The sequence below is a fragment of the Saimiri boliviensis genome, chromosome 11, assembly GCF_048565385.1.
Source record: "Saimiri boliviensis isolate mSaiBol1 chromosome 11, mSaiBol1.pri, whole genome shotgun sequence".
Taxonomy (NCBI): domain Eukaryota; kingdom Metazoa; phylum Chordata; class Mammalia; order Primates; family Cebidae; genus Saimiri; species Saimiri boliviensis.
The window spans coordinates 115,577,179-115,585,314 of record NC_133459.1 but is presented as its reverse complement, the minus strand read 5'-3'; the positions used below and the strand labels follow the sequence as shown (position 1 = coordinate 115,585,314).

Sequence of the window (8,136 nt, the reverse complement as noted above, 5' to 3'; positions counted from 1 at the left end):
ATTCTTCTGCCTCAGCCTCCTGAGTAGCTGCAGCTACAGGTGCATGCCACCACGCCCAGCTAATTTTTGTATCTTTAGCAGGAGACAGGGTTTCACCATATTGGCCAGGCTGGTCTCTAACTCCTGACCTCATGATCTGCCCAACTCAGCCTCCCAAAGTGCTGGGATTACAGGCGTGAGCCAACGCACCCTGCCACTGGCACAACTTTTGCTGGAGAAGAGAACATTTGGTATTGGATACCGCCAGGATCTCTTATGACCTCAACAACACAAAGTCAAGTACCACTTTTACAAATTAAATAATATTCAAGGTCAAAATAGCATTTACTCTTGGCCTGTCCTGGCTGGAAGGGCACAGGAGGAAGGCTTTTGTTTTCCACCTCTGTGCTGGTCCCCTCTGAGTGTTCAGTTTGTGAAAGTTCAGTATGTACCACCCACTCTTGAAAACAACTCCGGGGACCTAAATGCCCATCAAGGACTGAACAGATAAATACATTGTGGAATATTCACACAATGGAATAATATGCAGTAATGTGAATGAACAATTTACAATTACAGGCAATGTGTGGTTCTCAGAGCATATGGTTAAGGAAAAGGTGCCAGATACAAAATAGCAAGTCCTAAATGATTCACTGACATGAGTTACAAAGTAGGCAAAGCTAATCTATGCTTTCAGCCATCAGAATGGTGATGGTGATTACACTGGGACGTATTGACAAAGGGAGCCCAAGGCGGTCGTTGAGAGCCAGGAAATGTTCTGTTTCATGATCAAGGCACTAGTTACATGGGTGTGTTAAGTATGTGAAAATTCAGGACATATTAAAAATTGCAACAGCTCTATAAGAAAATGAGTGTTACTATTTCCATTTGTAGGTGGGTACTATGAGGTTCAGAAAGGCTGATGACTTGGTCAGGCCACATGTTCCTGTAAGTGGCAGGGCCAGGAGTGGATCCAGGCTGCCTGCCTCTGGTGTCCAGGAGCATAACCAGCCTGGCAATTACAGCCCTGACTCTGTGAAGGAGCTTCCCACTAGGCTTTTCACATATGTTGTAATAATGCTGCAGCAGGCTTCCCTGTGTCTATCACACTCAGTCTGCAATGGAAATGCCTTACTTAGATCCTAATCACGGTGTTTAATGCACAAAGACAGAAATCAGCCACACAGAAAGACTGAATACAAATAACCACTGTTTGGTACAACATAAAAAAGTAATTTGTATACATAAGCCAGAATAAGACATTAATCTAAAATACATAAAAATAGAATGTAGATTCCAAACTTTTTTATATTGAAAATCAATAGAATTTTTCAGAGTAGTTTTAGGTCTACAGATAAATGGAATACAATTACCAGTTTCTTCCATTAATATCTTACTTATCTATTTCCTCAATGGCAACTGGACAAATATAAAAGCTCCCAGTTGCTGTCAGCCAGATCTTATGAGCAAAGTGTCTCTCCTGAAAAGTAGGATTTGGCTTACACAGTTGATGGCCTTTGATCATATCAAACTGCTTAAAATACACAGAATATGCAGTAAGAGCTCACATGTTAACTTTTGGCTGTCTTTCTAGGTATTCAAATAGGAAATAAGAGTAAACCTTAATGTTCACCTCCTTTTCTGGGAAAGCAGTGGGCCCTGCAGGTGGGTGTGGGAGACATATACTTTTAAGTGACTTGGACACACGGCCAAGAGTTCCTGAAGCTACAAATTTTGATATGTTATGTTCTCATTTCTTTTTTTTTTGAGACAGAGTCTTGTTCTTTTACCAGGCTGGAGTGCAGTGGCACAATCTCTGCTCACTGCAACCTCTGTCTCCTGGATTCAAGCAATTCCCCTGCCTCAGCCTTCTGAATAGCTGGGACTACAGGCACGAGCCACCACACCCAGCTAATTTTTTGTATTTTGGTAGAGATGAGGTTTCACCATGGCCAGAATGATCTCGATATCCTGACCTTGTGATCCGCCTACCTTGCCTCCCGAAGTGCTGGGATTATAGGCGTGAGCCACCACACCTGGCCGTATTCTCATTTTTATTCAGTTCAATGAACATGTTTATTTATTTATGGTGTTAATGTTTGCACTGTAATCAATTTGTCTACTTCTTTCAGTTCTATCAGTTTTTGTTTTCCATATTTTGGAAATTTTATGTTTGTGCATGTGACTTCTTTGACTCATGAATTATACAGAAGTATGTTCTTTAGTTTCTAAGTGTTTGGAGATTTTCTTCTTAATTTTATGTTTTTGATTTCCAGTTTTACTCCATTGTTTTTGAAGGACATACTTTATGTGGTTTCAATTGTTTTTAATCTGTTTAGGTTTGTTTTATGGGTCCAGATATAGACTATCTCAGTAAATGTGCCATGGATACTTGGAAAAATATATATATTCTTCTGTTAAACAGAGCGTTCTGTAAATATCTATTAGTTCTTGCTGGTGGATGGTATTGAATTCTTCTATATCCTTGATGACTTTCTATTTGTTCTCTCAATTGTTGAGAGAATGGTATTCATGTCTCCACTCTAATAGATTTGTCTATTTCTCCTGTCAGTTCTATCAGTTTTTGCTTCCCATATTTTGTAACGTTTATGTTCGTGCATGTGCCTGTTTTAGTGCACTGACTGTAAGGAGAGGCTTAGTTAAAATAAGGCATGAACTTTGTTCTGTGGAGTGACCAGCTGAGACCATTATGTCAGGTTCTGGGAAGGACCAGTAGTGCAGGTACAAAGGGCAAGTGCTTGCATCACTGGGCAGATCGCCACTCACCTGACACCCCTCAGTCTGGCCCAAGTCCCTGAAATGTATCTTTTTTTTTGAGGCAGAGTTTCACTCTTGTTACCCAGGCTGGAGTGCAATGGCGCGATCTCGGCTCACCGCAACCTCCGCCTCCTGGGTTCAGGCAATTCTCCTGCCTCAGCCTCCTGAGTAGCTGGGATTACAGGCACACGCCACCATGCCCAGCTAATTTTTTGTATTTTTAGTAGAGACGGGGTTTCACCATGTTGACCAGGATGGTCTCGATCTCTTGACCTTGTGATCCACCTGCCTCGGCCTCCCAAAGTGCTGGGATTACAGGCTTGAGCCACCGCGCCCGGCCTGAAATGTATCTGTTATGGTAGAACTCTCCAAGTTCTCCAGTGTCACTTACTGTCATGACTACCTTGAAGTGAAGTCAACGCCAATGTTCTTTAGAAGGGCTCTTAAAAATGAGTTTTTAAATGTGAACTGACTTACTTAACTATAATTTAAAAAACAAAAACTAATTTAAAAATCTGTCATGTCTTGTCATTGTTATATGTTATGTATAACTTTTTCCATATTACCTTCCCTACTTCCTCACAAGAATATTTTCACCTGCATTGAAAAAGGTGTAATCCTAAAGCTGTGACCATTTTTTGAAAAGTTAGCTTTCCTTTCCTTTTATGGTAATAAAACAATAAATGTATTTTGTACAAATGTGTATGTATTAATACCATGTGCTATCCTCATGACTTTTTTTTTCATTTTAAGTTTTAACCAAAGCTTGTATATAAGATCACTTTATTCCTGCATCTGCTCAATTGTTTCTTCCTTGTGTTTACCCTTTTCCTTTCCTACTTGGTGAGATTTGGTTTTCCTTTCAAGGAGCTTTTTCGGTCTTTGTCCGGTTTTAGCCTAGTAATGACAACCTTGCTGGGATGAATGCCTACATGGACAGTTGTACCATTAGCCTTTTCCCACTGCACCTGTTCAGTATAGAGAACGTATTTCCTCCTGTAAACCTGGACTACTTTGCCAATTTGCTGACCTTTATAGTGTCCTCATACACTATAACGTGTATGAGGACACTATAAACTTCATCATCCTTTCGGATGGGCATAGATCGCACATTGCACTTCTGTCTCAGCTCTTTGGAAAGAGGGGAAAACATAATCATTCTGCGAATGGGCGAAAGTGCATTGAAATGCCTTTTGTGATTCTTGCTTTGGTCAAAAGTCACAAAGGGATTGAACTTCATTTTGGCTGCTCTCACCTCTGTGATCTTTTATTTTGTTTTGTTTTTTGAGGCAGAGTCTTGCTCTGTTGCCCAGGCTGGAGTACGACAGTGTGATCTTGGCTCACTGCAGGCTCCATCTCCCAGGATCAAACAATTATTGTGCCTCAGCCTCCCAAGTAGCTGGGATTAAAGGCATGTGCTACCACACCCAGCTAATTTTTGTATTTCTTGTAGATATGATCATGTTGGCCAGGCTGGTCTCTAACTCATGGCCTCAAGTGATCCACCTCCCTCAGCCTCCTGAAGTGCTGGGATTACAGGTGTGAGCCACTGCACCCGGCCTCCTCATGACTTTTTTGCTTTCTCATTTATTATAATATTCTTTAGGAAATGACTTTAAACCAGACAGTATTTGTATTGAAGAAGAAAGTTCTGAGTAGTGGGAATTTTTGTTCATTATCACACCATCAGGGTGGCCAAGTCCAAGCTAGGGACTCGCTGCTGCTTCATTCTAAGGAGTCCTTGTCTTTGGTTTCATGTGTGAATGGCAAATAAACCTTGGGACCCCAAAATCACTAAGCCAAAGGGAAAAGTCAAAATGGAAACTGCTTCACGCAAATCTGCTTCCCATCCAAAGATAAAAAGCTACATACTTCCCTCACAATTTACCCACTAGGAAATTCCTTGTGGACCCCAAGATCTTACTGTAAAACAGTTCTGTTAAATTTTACCCTGATGATGTAAATTGACAGTTTATCTTCACAGGTACAGGTCAAAGAACAGAACTCAAGATCATACCTTTTCTCACCTGAGGAAAACGCATGTCTGATTGCTTCCTCTGCCCTATGCTTATTTTATCTTATGTAAAAATGCAGATTCACTGAGCTATATGAATGCATAAGTGACTATTCCTCTACCCCTCTCACATGTGAAGGGCTGATCAAAGACTCAAAAGAATGTAATCATTTGTCTCTTGTCTACTCATGCCTTTTTAAAATTTATTCCCCTTTCTGCGGTATCTGCTTTTTCTCCTTTAAATATTGAAGCCCTCAAAATCATCTTTGGAGAGAGGCACAGACCTGTCTTCCATGTGTGCCCTTAACCTTGGCAAAAGAAACTTCTAAAATGATTGAGACCTGGCCAGGTGCAGTGGCTCACACCTGCAAACCAAGCACTTTGGGAGCCCAGAGCGGGCTGAGGTCTGAGATCACCTGAGGTCAGGAGTTCCAGACCAGACTGGCCAACATGGCAAAACCCTGTCTCTACTAAAAATGCAAAACTTAGCCTGGCATAGTGGCAGGCACCTGTAATCTCAGCTACTCAAGAGGCTGAGGCAGGGAGAATTGCTGAAACCCAGGAGGCAGAGGTTGCAGCAATCCGAGATCATGCCATTGCACTCCAGCCTGGGCGACAGAATGAGACTTCATCTCAAAAAAAAAAAAAAAAAAAAAGATTGACGCCTGTCTCAGGTATTTTTTGGTTTGCACATGCCGTTCAGGAGACCATATTTTTCAAAGTATTGGGCAACTACTTTGTGATAGGCTCAGAGGGAGGCAGAGATAGAGGAGGGAGATGTTTTGCTTTCAAGCAGTTCACAATCCTAAAGCCTCAAAGTGCTACCATTGGAATACTAGAGGTTCTAGACAAATTCTTAACTGCTCTCGTTGTCTTCATCCACTTGAACCTCAGCAGAAAGAACCAGTGAGGCGGTAGAAGAGTGAAAACATGGATTGTGATGATATGATGCTGATGAGTGATTCAGTGAAATATAAAGTAAGAAATAGGGACTGTCTGTAAGCCATGCTACTAAAAAAGAAATGACATGTTTCCCAGTCCTTCTAGAGCACTTAAAATGTCATTTGATTATAAAGTTAAAGGTATAGACAGGTCTCAGGTAACATATGTATTGAGTTTTCAAAACTCTTTTAATCCAGTGTGCCCAGCGGCTGATTTTGAGGAATCAGAGTCTTGATGAGATTGTTTCCTGCCAGACAGGCCTTGGGGAGGTGCTTGGGCAACGGCTTGCTTTACTTTTTCAGCAGGTGTTTTGCTTGGCGTGTAGTCTCCCTTTGGGAAATGGCTGGTCCTGCAGGCCCTTACATAACCTTCCTCTCAAACAAGTCCTGCCCCACCCTTCACGCCATGGCTGTTCCAGCCCAGGGTCTGTTCATCTTTGACGTCTCTGAAGGTGCAGGGCCAGAGTCACAGACTCCGCAAAGAGCTCCTATCCCAATTCAACCTGCAGGGATTTCCTTATTCTGACAACATGCAGGTTTAGTTCAGTCACTGCCAGTGTACTTTGCATGTAGTTGGACCCTGTAAGTTATTGACAGCAGAGCGTAATGGTTAAGACTTCAGGCTCTTTACAGAGCCTCTGGATTCAAACTCAGCACTTGCTAGGACAGTTCTTTGATCTAGCTCACCCTGAGTTCCCTCATCTGAAAATGGTGATAGTAATCTCACAGGTTAAGTTAATTCTTATAAAGATGTTTAGAACAACTCGAAGTTTCATCAATGGATAAATGATTAAAAACCTAAATGCATATATGACATTTTATTTATATATGTTTATATAATTTTTGGACATTTTGTTTTATCTACTTATCCACTGATGAATTCCTTCTTTGACAGGAAATTCCTTCCTAAAAAAGAATGAAATTCTGATTCAGGCTACAACATATATGAAACTTGAAGATATTATGCTATATGAAATAAGCCAGACACAAAAGGACAAATATTGTGTGATTCCACTTACATAAAGTATCTAGAATAGTCAAATACATAGCGACGGAAAGCAGATTAGTGGCCAGGAGAGGCTCGGGGAAAGGGGATGTTGGGAGTTATGCCTTAATGGGTACAGAGTTTCAGTGTGGGATGATTAAAAAAAGTTGAGGAGATTAACAGTGGTCACGATTACACAACCATGTGAATGTGTTTAATTCTGCTGAACTATATGCTTAAAAATGATAAATTATAAATTACCTAGGTTTTTTTTCTTTTTTGAGATGGAGTCTTGCTCTGTCGCCCAGGCTGGAGTGCAGTGGTGTGATCTCAGCTCACTGCAACCTCTACCTCCTGAGTTCATGTGATTCTCCTGCCTCAGCCTCCTGAATAGCTGGGACTACAGGCGTGTGCCAACATTTTTTGTATTTTTAGTAGAGGCAGGGTTTCACCATGTTAGCCAGGATGGTCTTGATCTCCTGACCTTGTGATCCGCACTACATCAAAAAATTTTTAAAAGTGCTCAGAACAGGATCTGATACATAGTAACTTCTCTTTACCTGTTATTTGTGGTATCTCTTGCTTACTGATGTTGCTCTTTAATGCTTGAATTTTCACTTGGCATTCAGTTTGATGTCATCTCTTCAGCTTTAGGGCAAGGACTTCATAATTTGGCTTGTCCTTCATTGACCTGCCAGTGTACTTTGATGTAGTTGGACCCTGTAAATCATTGACTGGTTAGTGCAGATTCCAAATGGCCTGTTTTGTGATGATATGACCCATGCTGTTACTCGAGTGCAGTTTATCTCAATGTTTTCTCTGTGGGAGGCTGTTAGCATGGTGACTAAGCGCCAGGCTCTGAAGTCAAGCAGACCTGAATTTAAATTCCAGTTTTGCCATTTACTAGCTGTGTACCTTTGGAGAAGTCTCTCAGTCTGTCTCAGCTTCTATTCATTCAATTGTGACTAGGATCAGTATTACCTACTTTCACATAGTTGCTGTAATGATTGAAATGAAATAATTAAATAATACATGGCCCATCCTAGGGACTCAATAAAGGATAGTTAATATAAACATTTTTTATCCTAAACAATGCTACCAACTTAACTTCATCAGTCAGAGAGACAGTTTCTGAAACCAACCTTTTACTTATAGTGGATGCCAATCTCTGCACTACTGTGGATGTTTGTGCAACAAGAATAATGTCTTGAGACCCTAACTACTCAGGTGGATTGGGGACTTAATCTGCTTCTTAGACCCAGCAGTGTCATAGGTACCAGGAAAATTCTGAAAGCCCTAGCAGAGGGAGAGAAGAAGCTTTCTTAACTCAGAGGGAGTTTCCACTTAAAGCAGACAGCTACTCTTAGGGTGAGTGGTGGCTCAGAGTCTGCAGGAGAAGCAATGCTAAGCATAGTTAGAGGAAAAAGGCTGGGCCTTTC

At 41.2% G+C, this 8,136-nt stretch overlaps 1 pseudogene; it reads right to left on the bottom strand.

Moving 5' to 3' along the window:
- Positions 1–3,540: 3,540 nt before the first annotated feature.
- Positions 3,541–3,997, bottom strand: LOC141580342 (large ribosomal subunit protein uL24-like; annotated as a pseudogene).
- Between the last annotated feature and the right edge of the window lie 4,139 nt (positions 3,998–8,136).